Source organism: Meriones unguiculatus, chromosome 8 (assembly GCF_030254825.1).
Source record: "Meriones unguiculatus strain TT.TT164.6M chromosome 8, Bangor_MerUng_6.1, whole genome shotgun sequence".
Taxonomy (NCBI): domain Eukaryota; kingdom Metazoa; phylum Chordata; class Mammalia; order Rodentia; family Muridae; genus Meriones; species Meriones unguiculatus.
The window spans coordinates 31,858,786-31,876,696 of record NC_083356.1 but is presented as its reverse complement, the minus strand read 5'-3'; positions in this window follow the sequence as shown (position 1 = coordinate 31,876,696).

Genomic DNA, 17,911 nt, shown 5'->3' with positions numbered 1-17,911 from the left:
CTTTCCCATCTGCTCAGTATCATTGTTATCTGATACTTCTGTTAGAATGTTCTCCCCCCCTCCTATCTGTGGTCTACAGTAGGCAGCTTTATCTATCCCTGTGGAGGCTTGTACCAAGCAATAAATTATAGCTGTTGCCATTGTTACCATGATGTCTTCCTACATTTCCCCAAACTTTTTCAATGTATATGGTGTACCTAGCCAATGAATACATTTTGGACTAAAAATGGGTATATATACCAGAATAAAATTAGGCCCTGCTATTCTGAATGCATACTCTGGTTCCTGTAGGGAGAATTAGCTTAAAGAACTGCTTCATGAAAGGAGCCAGAATTTAACTTTTCTCCCTCCCTCCATCCCTTCCTTCTTTCCTCCTTAGTTTTCACTTCAGTTCATTTGTAACATATTCATTTATCTTACAATACGGAGGCATCTTGCATCATAAAAGCTAACCTGTGGCCCTGTGGTCCACTTAGGCAGGAATGCCTTAGAGAAGGGTGGATGAAGAACAGAATGAGAGACACTTCCTTTTTCAAACATTCAGCATTCATTGATCATTCTGTCAATGTCAAAAAAAGAAGGGAAAGGAGGCTCTGTCTCCCAGAAGCTACTGTTTAAGGACAGACAGAAAGTCATTTAAAAATACTTATTGCCATGTTATTTAAGCAAAGCCTCATCTCACGATTTCAGATAAACTCCAAATTTAGCTAAGTTTTCTGGTATTCAAGGCAAAAAGCGTGTACCAAACCCTGCAAATTCAGTTCTTCTTTCTGGATGGTCAAAGGTTGCAGCTAGAAAGTAAATCCAAGATTCCTACTGTGGAATTTAACTTCTTTCTACTTCCTCTCTATTCCCTCCCTCCATCACAGTTACTGAACTCCTCTCATTTACAAGCAAGCCTGAATTCTAACCTGGTTGATACTGCATTCTGTCTTAATATTAGGCAAACATTTTGTATTTGGGTTTGTGTGTGCAGTCATAGCAATGAAGGAAAGGTATAGCAATCTATTTCATTCTAAACAGTTTGAGCTTATTCTGCCTTTGAAATACTTTTTTCTTTGTTTGCATTATTCGTGCATAATGTTAGGTTTCATCTGAAAAACTTATTTAAGTGTATTACATTGGCCGTTTTCTTCCCTCACTCCCTTTCTTTAGTTCCTCTCTCTTTCCACCTCCAACTTTGACTCTCTGTCCTTTGCCCCAGTTTTAGTTCCATGTTCATGTCACATGTTTATGTGTGTGTCTCTATATACCTATGTGGTTTTAATTTATATGAAGAAATGTGGTGAAGAAAGAGTGAGACTCTCAGGAGGTAAAGCCCCTTGCCATGAAAGCCTGACTATCTGAGTTCAGTTTTTGAACACGTGTAAAGGTAGAAAGACGGAACTGTCTCCAGGAAGTTGTACTTTGACCTCCACATGCATACTTAGCACAAGTATCTCCCCATTTACCAAAATTTAGCACCTATAAATGGGTTTCAAAAAGTTATAAGCCATTAAATGGTTCTTTTTTTAATTTTAATTTTTATCATTAGTTACAATTTATTAACTCTGTATCCCAGCTGTATCCCACTCCCTCATTCCCTCCAAATTCCCACCTCCCTTTCTCATCTCCTCCCTGCCCCTTTCCAAGTCCACTGCTTGGGGAAGGACCTCCTCCCCTTTCATCTGACCCTGTTTTATCAGGTATCTTCAGGACTGGCTGCAAAATCCTCCTCTGTGGCCTAGCAGGACTGCTCCCCCTTTGGGGGGTGGGGAGGTCAAAGAACCCACCGTTGAGTTCCCTTCAGAAATAGTCCCTGTTCCCCTTACTATGGGAAACCAATTGGTTACTGAACTACCATGGGCTACATCCGAGCAGAAGTTCTTATATCTGGGCATGGGGGTCTTTTCTGAGACTGACCAAGGACCATGTATGGATATAACCTAGGACCTCTGCTCAGATGTAGCCCATGGTAGCTCATTACATGTTTTTTTTGAGAAGTGTTTGATCTTTGTCTGGGTGTGTTTTCAGGTAGGATCCTCTTGCAGATATCTTATCAAATGTCAGCACAGGTGTTTAGTCTTTGGTGGTATAAGAGCATGAAAGGATTTGTCCAACAAGATGTAGTGCATTCTATGGAGGGACAGTCCTCTAAATATGCACACATACACAGATATACTCATACAAACATATAAATATACTTACACCCTCCCCCACATCCATTTGACTATAGCTTTTTCTTAGCAACAGATTGGTAACAGCCCTAGCTAAGCATGAACACAATGCTTTTACCCAGATTCTACCAGAATCCTCTTTTTCAATTGTTCTGCTTTTATATTGAAATTTAATCTTCCTGATGATCCTGTCTGTCTCACATTTCAGAGTGGCTAACTTGTTTAAATGGTCTCATCATGTGTCTGGGTTTTTCTGCTGTTTTCAGAGAATTCTTTCTAACTGTAGAGAGTACAGGTTCTTCAACTACTATCCCTATAGCCATGTCCATTGTTAACTGGCAAATGCATCTTTTGTCCAGTGTAGGAAACTGGGGAGGCCTCCCATGTCCAGGAAGAGTTGTTGAGGACAGATTGTCCTGCCCATTGTAACTGTAATTGCTCTCATTTTCCCTTGACTCTCTGGATGTTCTGTGATACCTCCCATTAATCCAAATAGCTCATGTACATGTTTCCAGGGTATATTTCCAAATATACCTACACCTAGCCAGTTAGTTGTCTGTCTATCTATCAGGGCTCTCTTGCCACTGGGGTAGATTTAAATTTTTAATTATGTGCCCAGCTTTGGCACACAGGCACACTCTGCACTTTTTGAGTGACTCTGTATCACAGTGGTTTTTGTGGTTTTGAGAACACAGAGTTGGTGGGCTTTTCTTTTTCATTTGCTTGCAGATACTGGGACTGTCAAGGCCAAGCCAAAGAGGGGGTGGAAAACAAGATGCTTTACAGGTAATAAAGACATCGCTCATATTTCACTGGGGGAAAACATGGCAGCATGTTAGAAGCTGAGGGGAGAATTTAGAGCATATGTTTGGAATCTATAACAACCTAATTTGCTCCCCAAAGACAGTTCTGTGAGAAAGGAGGTCGGTTTGGTTAGAGGAAGGCAATTGAAAGGAATTAGGGCTCTTAGCACCAGGGAGATTGTTAAGGAAGACACTCCCAGAGGAGGTAATGAACACTAGATTTGCAAATATTTCCTCCAGCTAGTTGCTTGCCGAGAGCTGACAGGGGGGCATGTTTACTGGCACACCCCCACATCTCAGATGAGTGTGCCCACTCAGAGTCAGGAAGGGGTTAATCTAATTGAGACTTTATTGGCTTGTGTGGGGAAGCTGAAGGGAAAAACCACACAGAGGAACTCATGAGCCTTCATGAAAGTTTAATTTGATTTCGTGAAAGGGGAACAACTTGTATCTGGGCTTGCTGTGTTTAATATTAAAGCAAGGATGAGCTCTGAAGGCACACGCGGAGCTGGGTAAAGCATAATCCCACAGAAGGAGGTGTGTGTGTGTGTGTTAGAGAGAGAAGAGAGAGATTGAGAGAGAAGTGGGTTTTCTTTGAGATGAAGGGCTAGGGTGAAAGTCAAACCCAGGGTCTCAGGTGGGAGCTTCTAACTCAGGCTTCATTTTCATGAAAAACCTCCAATTAGGCTCCTCCACGTGTTGCTTATGAATGTTTGCAAAGATAACTTGATAACAGGAACAAGAGTGGACTTCCTTAGTAAACTTTAAAAACTTCACCACCAGGCCACTGGATTTGATGTGTACTTCAATTTTACAGTTTAAAATAAAATTATGTCATCATCCTATATAAGCCACACTGCATTGCTTTGGAACTCCCTCTTTTTGTGTGGTGTGGTGTGGTATGTGCATGTGTCTTGGTGTAGCTATATGCACATGGCGGTCGATGTTGAGTTAACATCCTCAGTTGTTCTCCGCCTTGTTCTTTAGGCCGGTTCTCTTACTGAGGTTGCTGTTTGCGGATTCAGCTGTATTTCTGGCCAGTGAACTTCCGGGATCTACCTTTGATCAGTGGTGCTGGGATTACAGTCCTTTGACAGTAGGACTCAATTGCCTGTTTTCACATGGTTGCTGGGGACTGAATGCAGGTCCTCAGTTTTGTATGACAAGCACTTTACCTTCCTAAGCCTTCTCTCTAGGCAGGCTTTTCTCCTTTTTTGTTGCTAAAAATAAACACTAAAAAAAAATGGCTCACAACTGTTGTAAGGCTGTTTTTGGCATTTTCCTGTCTGTTATGGTTTGAGTCTAAAATGGCCTACTCACCTTATAGACTCATGAGCTTGAACTCTTGGTTCCCAGATTTATGGTGGCCCTGTCATAAGAAGCTGTGATACCGATCAGGGATAGGGTCTAGCTAGAAGGCTTAGTCACCAAGGACAGGCCTTGAAAGTGGTCTCTGGTTTTTGCTCACCAGATCTCTGCTTCCCATTCTGTCTGAAGAGATGTTTCCAAGACCTCTGAGACACTCTATCTGCCATTCCTTAACCATGATGATGGACAGTCTCTTCTGAACCACGAGCCAAAGTAAACCTCAATACTCTTAAATTGCTCCTGGTAGGTACTTGGTCACCATGGTGAGATAAACACTTTAATATAATACATGTCATATTAAAGAGAAGACACCAGCACCATGAATAAGAATGCACACTACCACAGCAGTAACAGGAGTAATTGATGATATCAACAGATGATAATGATGATGGGGAAGACAAGTTGGTGAGTCCCGTGAGCCAGGCACTAGCCTAGATGTGTGCATGTTCTGTGATACCCAGAAAAGAAGCTGTTTTATGAAGCCACTATACCCTAGGCACACGGCTCTGTGGTGAATGGCCCACTCTCATGCAAGCACAGTCATTTATTTTCCTATAAGTCGGTCACGGCGCTTAGTTTGTTTTCAGACCGATTTATGTCAGTTGTGCTTGTCATCAAATGTCTAACTCTCTACAAGGGAACATGATAAAACGGCATAGCAGGGGCAAGGTTCTGCCGTGGAAAGCATTTACTAGATACTGATCTGGGCATGATGTCACAGAACTGCAGTCCCAGTACTTGGATAATAGGGGTAGGAGGATCAAGAGTTTGAGGCATGCCTGGGCTATGTGAGACCCTCATCTCAAAATAACAAAACGAAAAATGAATATTTGAGCACCTGATGTGAACCAGGCTCATTAGCACACCACCTTACACAACCATTCCATGTGCCACATTATACTCACATCAGTGATTAGCAGTAGGTGATGGTCAGGGGACTTAGGAAACTTGATCAAGGTTACACAGGGCATCAAACTCCAAGCCTGTTGCTGTGCCCCACAAAGCAATGGCTCTCTTTGCTGCCTGATGTCACGTTGAACATGTCAGGTACAAGTTCTTGTCTGAATAAGACAAGAACTTCTGCCTTTGAATAGTGCCGAGTCTCTCAGGAGGACAGGTCTGAACGTATGAAGCCTGTGACAGTGATGTGCAGTTTGATGCTGTGATAGCAATAGACCTGCTCCCTGGTGGATGCAGACATGGAGTATGTTACCTGACCTTGGGAGGCAGGAGCTGGGGCAGGCTTCCGGTTCTTGGAGCCATGGCTGAGACTGGCAGCAGTGGTAACAGCTACTAGGGTTGTGCCACACATTTTACCCGGACCATACCAGCCTTATGTTAGAGCAATTCCCTGGTGAAACTGTTCTCATTACCCCATTTGGCCAGGTGCTTAGAATGAAGGAGAGGCTTGGGGAAGCAAGCCCTCTCCACCTGTCTGTGTGACATTGCTGCTTCCAGCGTCTCCAAATTCCATTTTAATTTTCTGCCAGGTAAATATGGCTCTGTCAAAAGGCTAGAAATTGCTGACCTTGTCTCATTTAGCAGCTGAACAGAAAGAGTGAAGGAGGGCAGGAGGGGGTGGGCGGAGACTCCTGGGACCTTCCAGCCTCTTTTGAAGTGAGAAATGCTAAGCCTGCCATATTTAATGGCTGGCCTGGGAGCTCTGTTGAAAGCAGGGAAGAGGCACTTCTCCTTGACTCTGGTTGCCCTGTAACACTGCCGGGGGCCATGCTAAGTGGTGGCTCCATTCTGGCTCTGGACAGGGCCAAGGGACTAGCAAAGAGTTTCAGGCAGCAGTTTGCCTACTAAGCCTGTGGCTTTCTCTTTTTAACCCCTTTACTTGTAAAAGAAAAATTGCTGTTTCTTTGTGGAGGTTCTCTAAATATATTAGTTGCTTTTCTTATTGCTGTGACCAACAAACCTGTAAGAAGTCAGTTTTATTTTGACTTACACTTTAAAGGGATAAAGTCCATCATGGAGAGGAAGTTATGGAGGCAGGAATTAACCTAAAAACTCCCTCATAGAGCTGTCCATAGTTTGTCTCCTAGGCATCTGAATCCTACCAATATTAACCATCCCATTAAGGTTCCCAGGGGAGCTACAAAAGGCATTGGGAACACCTTCAGAGCAGTACTCATGGGAGAGTGGAGGACAGGAGACACTGCAATGGAACCAGAAGTTTAAAACAAAACACAAAACTTGTGCCCTGCACCCCTTTCTAGCCACCAGCTGCCTTTTAAGGGTCCAGATCTCAATTAGTCAAGATGGCTAATTTTAAATGCTATCTTTCAGATGGCATTCTGGGTTAAAATATCTCGGTGCTCTGGGTCTGTGGTACACAGGGATGTCAGTTTGTCTTTGGATTGCTTTTGAGCTCAGCCTAACTCTTCTGCGACAAATGCTCCCACCTTACATTTCTACCTGGTGTCCCCCCTGGCAACAGCTGGCTCTGATTCCCTCCGTGAAGATGTTTTCTTCTCTACCTACTGACATCTGATCAAAGTCTTCTCTTATCAATTAGAGAAAATACCCCTAAGATTAAAAATAAATAAAGCTGCAGAGTCAACACTTTACAAAAGCCTTCTCGGGATGTCTAATTAAGGATGTGAGTGGGCAGTTTGCGGCAGCCCTCGCTGATTAATTTATCAAATGCCAAAACTTCTCTCATTTGCCTCTCAGTTCAATTAGTTAAGTGTTGGATATGACAGGTAAGGCAGCTTCTCTGGAAAGCCCCTGCCTTACCATGTTATGGTCCCTTTTTCTGCATCCACATTGGTCCTTTCACTATTTCCTGAAGTAAATTGCCCTGGGCTTAGTTCCTGGAACCCATATCACCTATGTTCTCTGGAATGAGTGACCTCAGGCAGACTGTGGCTCAGGACAAAGCCACAAACTCATTAACTGTCCCAGCCACTGATGGATTGCCCAACCTCCCCCCCTCCCAGCCCACTCTTTGATTTTAATCAATTTCATTCTCTCCAACAGATGCACTGGAGGTACCCTCTAATGAATAACAAGCCGCAGCTCACATGTGCCTGGTTTGCCTTCGTTCTCCAAGTGGCTTTCACACCTGCTGTGAGGCAGCATTGAGAACAGTAATTATTATCATCTCCGCTTACTAGAGGAAGGAACTTATTCTTAGACAGACGAATGTCAACTGTCCAAGTTCACCACATCATGGATCCAATTGCCACAATTGATTCACAATATGCCAACTTGAAACTCAATGGCATTCAACAAGAAACATTTATTTAGCTCATTCAGCTGTGTCAGCCGAATGCTCTGGGATTGGCTGATGTGATTGGTTCTGCTCCGGGAGTCTTCCACTCTCCAGACACAGAAAACTACTCTGATGCTTCTTCTAGTGGTTACAATGGAAACTCATGGCCCTAGACATGCAGCTGGCACATACTTACTTGTATTTTATCCACTTGTCAACGGCTGTCCTGTAGCTAAATCAAGTAAAGGGTCAGCAAATTGGCTTTGCTCCCTTTTGTGGGAGGAGCTGAACTCACATGACAGAGGCATATGCCAAGGAGTGATAAAGAGTCCTGCCTCACAGTCACATTGAACTATAGTCCCTTGGTCTACAGTCCAGACTAGGGTGATCTATGGGCATGTCTGTGAGGAATTGTCTCATTTGTATCAACTGAGGAGGGAAAACCTGCCTACTGTGGATGATACCATTTTCTAGACAGGTGATCCTATACTGTATAAGAGTGGAGAGAGTAAGCTGAGTGCAGCAAGGTCTCTGATGCTATGATTCATCTCACAGGTAGAGCATGAATACAACTGGAGAGTAAATAGGGGTGACTGCATTACAGTATAATGTTGTTTAGAAAACCAAGCTAAGTAGGATTTGTTACACAGGCTTCAGACTCAACTACTGTCCATAATTAAAACAGTAATGGAATTTATGATGGTTTGAATACAAATGTCACCAGCCATTGAACCGTATTTTTAAGGCTTGGTTCCCAGTTGGTAAAACTGTTTAGGAAGGATTTGGAAGTGTGGCCTTGTTGGAGGTGTGTCAGTGGGGTACAATTTGGGGTTTCAAATGCCCTCCCCATTCTTGTTTATTTCTCTATAAGAAAGGGACTGTCTAGATCAAGTTAGCATAATGGTATGCCTATGGGAGATTATCTTAATTGTAGTAATTGAGGTGGAAATACCTGCTCATTGTGGGTGGCACCATTCCTTAGGCAGGAGATATTGAACTGTATAAGAACAGAGAAATTAAGCTGAGTACAGGTATATATGCATTAAATATTTCTGTCTGCTTTTTGACTGTGTATGAATGCATTGTGACTAACAGTGTCAAGCTTCTGATATGAAGATTTTCCTAGTGATGAATTGTGTAGTAGACTGAATTTATCCCTAGTTGTTGGTGGTGTTTGAAGAGTTTATAGAACTTTTAGGAGATATAGCCTTGCTGGAGGAAGTATGTCACTGGAGGTGGGTTATGCCCCAGTTTCTATTCCCTCTCTCTGTTTCCTATGTGCAGATTAAAAAAAATGTTATCAGCCAGCTACCAGCTCTGGTCTCCATGCCATGCAGTCCTTGCTTCGATGGACTTGATACCCCAGCAAGCATAAGCCCAAACAAACCCTTCCTTACTTAAGTTACTTTTGATCAGAGTGTTTTATCACAGCAACAGAAAAGTAATTAGTACAAACTTTAACATGGTCATGTGAAGTAAGATAAATCGTTTCTCCCATAAAGTACTTTTGTTATAACATATTATCACTGCAGCAGAAGAAAAACAAAAACAAAAACAAAAACAAAAAACACTAAGGCAGCCACTGAATCGAAAATTGCTTGAGGATTAGAATTCAAGTGTAGGAGGAGTCTTCATCAACTGCTTGAGAGGGTGTTTACCAACAGAAAGTCATATGTTTAGGTAACACTGTATGGAAAAGGGAACATCTTCATATATGAAGAGTTGAGGATCTTAAATAGAGGAAGTGAATGGGAGCAAAGGATCTCAAGACAGGGGCTTCAGTTATAATTGTGTGTCTCTGATCGAAAGGAAGAGCTGGACCAAATGTTCGAATAACCTCTGTTAATTCTCTATGAAAATTTATGGATGATGCCTTTAGCACTTGAGCTAAGTAATAAAATGAGAGAGTAATAAAAAGTAATAAAATGGGAGACAGCAAAGGCATCATGTGAAAACTACTGCCTCCCATGTTGAGATGATTTGGTACCTGTTTAAGTCAATTGACTTGGCTTCCCAATGGTTATCTGTAATCTGTTTTGATTGTCACTGAGCTTGAGAAACTCTTTTCTGAACTTCAGGCCACATTTTGGAAATGCACTTGAAAGTTATCAATATGTCAAACTTAAATATATTAAGGAATTTTAAAAAAAAAGAAGTTTTTTTAGTTTTTGTTTTGTTTGTTTGTTTGTTTTTACTGGGTAAAACTAGGCTTGCTGGTACAAGATTAGAGTAGTAGGTCAAAGTCAAGTTGTACTCAAGAAGAAAGTACAGATCAGTCTGAGATTTGAACAAAGAGAGAGTCTGTTATACGTCAGTGTAGGACTTTGAGAAGAAGAGTGACATGGTTTAATTTTCACTTAATCAGACTGCTTGTTTTTGGACTGATTTCAAGAAGATAAGAGCAGAAACAGAAAGCATAGAAGGTGACTTTTCTATTCTGTTAGAAGCTAGACATTAGACAAGTGGTATCAGTGAAAATGGACATAAGTGTGTAGCTTGGAAGATGCTTAGAAGGGAGGTTGGAAGGACCTTCCAATGGGCTGGATATAGAAGTACAGGAGAGAAAAAAGCCAGGATCTGAACTGACAACTATTGAATAAAGCTGTGGTCTCACTGAGATGGAGAAGATGGGGAGGGAGCAGCTTTGGTAACCATTGCTCTCCCAGCTCTGGTTACGCTTGTGGCTGTGTTACAGCCATACAGTTATATGTTATATGTTATAGACATAGAGTTACATGTCACTGCCATAACCTGAGCGCTTCAATTGGCTTTGATAATTTCAGCAATGACTACCAGATATCTATAAGGAGCTGTGAGGTGGATCATGGATTCATGAGTCTAGAGTTCCTTGGAAAGGTTGTTTCAAGAAAGACAAATGATAGAAGGCATCAGTGTTCAAGTCATGGCTAAAACTGTAGGAGTTGTTAAGATATTAGGAAAGAAAGTATAGGGAAGAAAAGGAAGTTAACTGACGTCTGAGGTCTGAGAATCCTAACATTAAAGTGTGGGAGAAGATACTGGCAAAACAGGCTGAAAGCAGCAACCAGGATATAGAAGGAAAGCCAGGAAAACAGCGACAGAAACTCTGAAGTAGTAGTTGGCTGGGTTTCCTGCTGTTGGAAAAAAATTAAAAATACAGCTAGAGTTTGTTCAGATTTGGAGATATGGAAAGATTTCCATAAAAATCCCTGAAAAGGAATATGAGGCCACCATTATGACGACATCACATAAAAGAATTCTGTTTCTATTTTTAACAACTGATAAAGATGTAATATAATGTATATATGTATATATATATATATATATAATTAGCAAAAACTTTCTTTTGAGTGAATAATGTCTGTATATCAGCAGGAAAAAGTCAGGTACCCTGTACCATTTCCTTGAACTATGTGAAAAGAATATAATTAAACAGCTCAACAAAATAGCACCTCAGATAGGTGCGTTTACACTCACCTGAAATCCCAGCATGGGGGAAGCAACTCAGGGGGGCCTCAAATTTGAGACATGCCTGAGCTATATAGTGTGACTCTGTTAGAAAAAGAAAGAGAAAAACAACCTGAAAATTTGAATATATGGCAGAATGATTAAGTAAATCAAATAAATGCAAAATAAAATAAAATAACAATAAGCCACAAACTACTATACTTGCAGAGTATTAGTTCTTATTAAAGAATGATAGGTCCATGGGGTAAGAGAAAGGTCAGTCTGACTACCAGGAGACAATGGATGAGCTTTAATTTATAAGAAGCATGAAAATCTAACAGGCATAGTGGGCTGAGAAGAATTAGGGAGGCATGAACCCAAGAAGTAGGTATTGCAAATACAGCAGAAGAAATGATTGTTCAAAACTTTGACAATAGCATGTTACTTACCCATAACTTCTACCCAGTGTTTTCTATCCGAACAGGGGCAGGACTTTTGTAGTACGATTTGAGGGTTCACACAGGATATCTTATCTCCAAAATATTGGCAAAGTGTCTAAAGCTTCTTGCGGAGTGTTGAGGTCCCCAAACCCCTCAGTTAACCTTCCTCCAAAACAAACACAAAAACAAAACCTTAGGAACCCATGGCATGGGTCTATCTTGAATTGTGATGAAAGCCTAAATTTGATAGACTCTGTACTAGTCAAGCTGAGAAAACCGTGTAGAGCAGTTTCCACAGATCCTAGGGACATAACAACAGTTGGGTAGCGGGAGGAAGAGAAGGGCTCCTGAAATATGCTCTAAATTAATGACCTGGAGTAATAAACCTTGAAGATTATCTTCAACCACAGAGAAAATGGGAGGAATACTGGAAGAGCCTCTCAAATCCCCAAGCATGGCAGCTACAAAGAACAGCATATTTGTTCTGGCCCACCCAGCAAGATGCTAGAGGGTCATTTTCTGAGCTAGGGGTCCAGAACAAGACCCAGTCATCTGTAAAATAGAGACATTTATGCCAGTTCTGCCTCTCTCAGACTTGCTGCCAAGCCCCTGTGAGATAAAGCTTGTGGTCATGCTTAGAAGGCTGAATGGAGCTGTAGATTTGTAAACTATTATTATTTTCCCACTGGCTGCCGTTAATGGCTCTGTGGTGCCTTGCAACCAAATCTGCTAAGGAAATAGAAATTCTCAATGAAGAGCAAACAAAACAAGTTTATCCTCTCTTGGCAACTATCAGAAAAAGAGGACATTATAACATCCTTAGGGCATTAAATAGGAAATCTTTGGTCCAAACTGTAGCCCACTCAGAAATTTCAAGTTTAGGATTCCAACTCAGATGAATTGCTTCACAGCTCTACTTCCTTTTATAGTCGATAAATGACAGGATTATGAATTGCTGTGGCTCCATGAGAGACTTTCTGGACTTTTGAGCTCTGGCAAGGTAGTATTTCGAGTGACACTCAAGTAAGTCCCAGATGTAAAGACTGGAGTGGCTTAAAGGTAAATGTGATGTGGAACATGGCGAATCATCGCTTTACATGGTACTGTGTGTGTTATGCGTGAAGAAGACATATACACACACGTGTGTGCTTGTCTGTGGAGGTCAGAGGACAACCTTGTGTGCCATGTTGAACACCATTGCTTCTGAGACACGGAATCACCAGTCTGAAAGGTGACAAAATAGGCTAGATTGACAGGAAACTCCCAGGATCCACCTGTCTCTGCCTCTCAGTGCTGGCATTATATGAGTGCCACCCTGCTCATCTTATTTCATGTCAGTTTGCGGGGGGGGGGGGGGAGGTTGTTAACTATGTGCTGTGCTTGTTAAACAAACACTTTACTAAGATCTTTCCATCCAGTTCCTGAACCATGTATTTCTTATATTTAAGGAGTCATGTTTTAGTTTTTGCAACCCTGAAATACAATGCAATTTGTGGTTTTTCATGGCATATTCCTTATCACCAGATATTTTGGCAGTCAGGAGGAAACTCGAAGGCATGGAATGACAAGGTTAGGAGCCTCAGGTTTTCCACCGGCTTTCTTGCTTGCATGGAAAAGTGTTTCTATGCATCCTGTGGATCTTCACATACTTAACATTTGTGAAGACAAGTTCTATTCTGAGGCACATCAGACTGATGGGCCATCAGAATCTGACATCTGACCCTTTTGATGCTTTTTCCCCCCAATTCCCAGTGTCTTTTGATTCTGCAAAATATTCTTTCCCATAACCACAGTTCTAGAAGTTAGAATATGTATGTATCAATCCCTTTCAGGTTCAGCAGAGATGCCTCCCTCGCCAGTCCATCCCTAACTCTTACCAGAGTTCTCCCAGTTGCCTGAGTTCCCCTCTGTCACAGCATACATCACATGCCTGCCTTAGAGGCAAGAAAACCTAGCAGGAAATCTAATTTGGCCACACTTATCAGCTCCTAACCTTGGCTCATTTGCTGTTTTTGACTCTTTTCACACATGTAATCCAGCCTGCCATATTCACACATTTGATGCAGCCCCTGCTGCATCAAAGCTAAGCTCTACCCTATGCACTTTAATCAATGGGCGATTAGTAACTGGGATCATTGCAGGAATGTAACTGTACCAAGTGTGTTGGGCTTTTGCCTGAGATACTGCATGGAGAACTGAGGTGGCATCAGCTGCCTGACAGAACTGAATTCTTTAATGCCCAACTGCAGATGATCTCTCAAAGCGACTACCACAGCCCTATGAGTGACCCTGGGGGAGACCCGCCTTCCCAGCTGAGCCAGGTCCAAGTTGAAGAACTGTGTACAATTTGCTAATAATGGCTGTTTCAAATGTTCATGGAGGCCTGGAGTCCAGCAATAGAGACATGAAATACACTGAACTTGGCTCCCCTCCACCAGAGAACTAGCCTGAGAGTTGGTTCCCAATAAATGACAGTGCTCCATTTTAATCCCCGACTCCACTAACTATGTGACCATAAACCAGGCTCTCTTGAGGCTTTTGGTTCACTATCTGTGAAAGGGCATGCTACTATTTACAAAGAGGATCTGGTGAAAAATTCATTAGTCAGATGTGTACTTCTGACTACATACTTGATACACAACTTAAGGGAGGGAAGATTTATTTGGACTCATGTATCAGAGGACTCAGTCATCTATCACGGGAGGAAATGACAGAGAAGCTCACAGTATGGTACATAGGCAAGAGAGAGAATGGGTGTGTGGGGGGAAGAGACTATGAATGAATACCGGAACCAGCTTTCTCTTTTCCAACTTTGATCCCACCTGGGTGCCTTATTCAGTATGTATTTAGTGACTTCACAAACGCTCTGGAGAGTACTTTATGAATCTCTCAGGTAACCCTTAATCCAATCAGATTGACAATGAGATTAACCCATTTCAATAATAATAATAATAATAATAGAAGATAAAGGGCTAAGAGCTGTTTCTATCACAGGATACTCATCAATCTATTATACTGATAATATTTCACACTGACCTGAAGGAATTTATTGGTTCCCAGGAATAATAATGAATTAATCACCTCAGTGTTCCCAAAGAATTCCACAATGGTGGGGGCACATGAAGTACTAAATAAATGTTTATAAAATGAATAAACAATGATGTCCTTCCTGGGTTAATCAGGAGATTTCATAGAAACACTCTAAAGCTTCTTTTCTTTCAAAGTACATTTGTCAGCTCTTGCCCACAGAGTTATTTTAAAATTTATTTAAACTGATACAGAAGGAAATAAATCTTGTACATATTAGTGGGGCACAACATGATGTTTCAATACATATAAACACTATGCAATGTTCAGATCAGGGTGAACATGTCTGCCTTTATGATTTTTTTTGGGACAAAACATTCAAAGTGCTTTCTTCCAGTTTATTCAAATATTCCATTTGACCTAGTTATTATTGTTGTGATGAAATACCATGACCAAAAGCAAGTCAGGGAGGAAAAAGTTTATTTGGCTTATACTTCCACATCACTGTTGACCATTAAAGGAAGTCAGGACAGGAATTCAAACAAGGCAGGAACCTGGAAGAAGGACCTGATGTAGAAGTCATGGAGGGGTGCTACATATTGGCTTGCTCCTCAAGGCTTGCTCAGTCTGCTTTGTTAAAGCACCTAGGACCACTAGCCCAGGGATGGTATCACCCACAGTGGACTGCCTCCCTCTCCCTACCATCAATCACTAATTAAGAAAACGCCCTACAGGCTTGCCTACAGCCTGATTTTATGACGACATTTTCTCAGTTGAGGTTTTCTTTAAGATGACTTTAGCTTGTGCCAAGTTGACATAAAACTATCCAACACCCCATACATTATTCTTTTCCAATACATTGGATTGGTTCCAACATATCTTGGGGTTTCTATTGCTGTGAAGAGACTTTTATAAGTAAAGCATTCAATTGGAGCTGCCTTAAAGTTCAGAGGTTTAGTCCATTATCATCATGGTGGGAAGCATGGAGTCACATAGGCAGACATGGTGGTGGAGAGGTAGCTGAGAATTCTACATCTGAATTGGCAGGCATCAGGAATAGACTGCCCCCCACTGGGCATAGTTTTAACATTTGAGACATCAAAGCCCTCCCCCAGTGGCACACCTATTTCAACAAGGCCACACCTCCTAATAGTGCCACTGCCTATGTGCTTATGGGGCCATTTTTATTCAAGCCAACATACAACATTTCCAAATAATATTATTTTTATTCTATTATGTCAAAGTATACCTGAATTTCTAACTGCAAATTGCTCTCCATTAATTATAATTTTCTCCTCTGTCTTTTCCCAAAGACAATAAAAGCTCTTAAAATTTCTACCTTTGTATCAAATATATAAAGATTGAATATATTTTGTATTTTAAAATATTTTAAATTTATTCTTTGATATTTATGTTGCCTCTTGATTATATCCATTCTTCATTCTCTCCTAACTCTCCCTATGACTCCCATTACATGTTCTTCTCAACTTTGTATTTTGTTTTCTTTTAACTACAACCCACTGAGTCCAATTCTTGCTGCAGAGATATGGGGAGAACCACTGGACGAAGTCAACCTACCAGTGGCACACCACCTCAAGGAAAAGTTACTCTCTCCTCTAGCAGTAATAGCTTCTAAGTTAAAGTTAGGGCTTCATGAGTTCTTCCCCAAACCTTGCTAGACTTTTTACTCAGTTGATCTTGTGCAGGTAACCACAGATGCTATGAGTTCATGAATGCAACAACAAAGTAATTTCTGGAGGACAGTATTTCACAGCACACTTCCCATCCCCTGGCTTGTACATTCTATCCCTTTAGTAATGTTCCCTGAGCTTTTCAGGGGAGGTTGAAGTGGGCAGTCCTTAATGGTGAGATGCCAAAGAGGTCAAAGTGCTGAGAATAAGTGACTATGAGTGCTCAGACCTAAACAGGATGTCTACACCAGGCATCCTTTTGATTAGTTTTGTGTTTGTGAGCAAGTTCCTCAATTTCTGTGAGCATCATTCTAATTATGACTTATTATGGGGACTAAACATACGATCTAGTACCTAGCAAAGGTTAGTATATCTTTGCTGATTTTTTTATTCATATTTCCTCTATATTTCCTAAGTTGGACTTAGAACAGATCTTAGGAGTGGGACACAAGAAGGTTTTACCATATTAGAAGCAGTAAATTTCAAAACTAGCCACAGTCAGGCAGTAACTGATGTTTCTGAACACCTCCAACATAGCAGGCTATTCCGAGGGGCTGCAGAACCAGTCAGTGGTGAACATGACAGAAAAGCTACCCACAAGGAACTTAACACAGAGAGGAGAGAAGTGATGTCTTTCCTACTTCAGTTCTGCTGTGTTCTTTTTATACCTACAGGTCCAACCTTTGTCAAAGCCAAGCCCACACATCTGACCCTGACCACTGTTCCACTCCCTCCCAGCTTGCATAATCCCTAGGTTAATATCTTTGAACCCCGTTTTCTTTCTTTCAGCTCTTTGAAAAAACTAAGCTCAGTCCCAGCACTGTGCCAGATACCATCTCTTTCCACTAATTGAAATGCTGTCATATATTTCCACATAACTGGTTCTTCCTTGTCACAGAGGTTTTAACACAAAGGTTCCTTTCTCAGAAAGCCCTTCCCAGGACTGTTAGTTATGCATGGCAAAACTCCAGTGGGAAATCAACATTTGCATCAGTATCTGCTAGAATTATAAAGTAACAGTGTCCAGAGCCAGACTGGGTCACCCTTGTCTGTTCTGACCTTGCAATTTAACAATTTACCAACCAAATCCCAGTCTTTGTATGTTTTTAAAATTCCTTTACAATTTTTTGCATAACACTTATCACCATCCAAACTTATTAACTTATTTTTTGACTTGTTGACTGTCCCTGTGCCTACACAAGGATGACGATTCCACAAGAACCTAATCTGTGACATTGTAGTCTACCTGTAACCCAGAGCCTCAATGAAAGCCTGAGACGCCACCTGTGCTCAAGCACATGACAACTCCACAGGCCAAAATGTGAAGAGGTGCCAGGAAGGAAGACCAGCAGGAGAAGAGAATCCATGATTCGGATGGATGAATTCATTCTTTCTATGCTTCTTGCTTCTGCTTCTTCTCTGCTTTTTTAGATCAGTTTTCTGGGATTGTAGTCAGCTTATCAGGTGGTGACACACAGGATGAGACATGCGCTTGTATGTACCAACATTCATGCAAAAAAAAAAACAAAAACAAAAACAAACAAACAAAAAAACCCAAAAAAAACCTAGGCTTACTAGCACGTTTTCTATTCCAGGGATGGGAAAGTGGAAATAGGTAAATCCCTGGAGCTCAGTGGCCACTTAGTCTAGCAAAATTGGTGAGCTCTACGTTCAGTGAGAGATGCTGTCTTAAAATCTAAGGTGGAGAGCAAACAAGAAAGCCGTCATGTGATCATGGCTCCAGCCCTTGCCATGCATACATGAACACACACACACATAT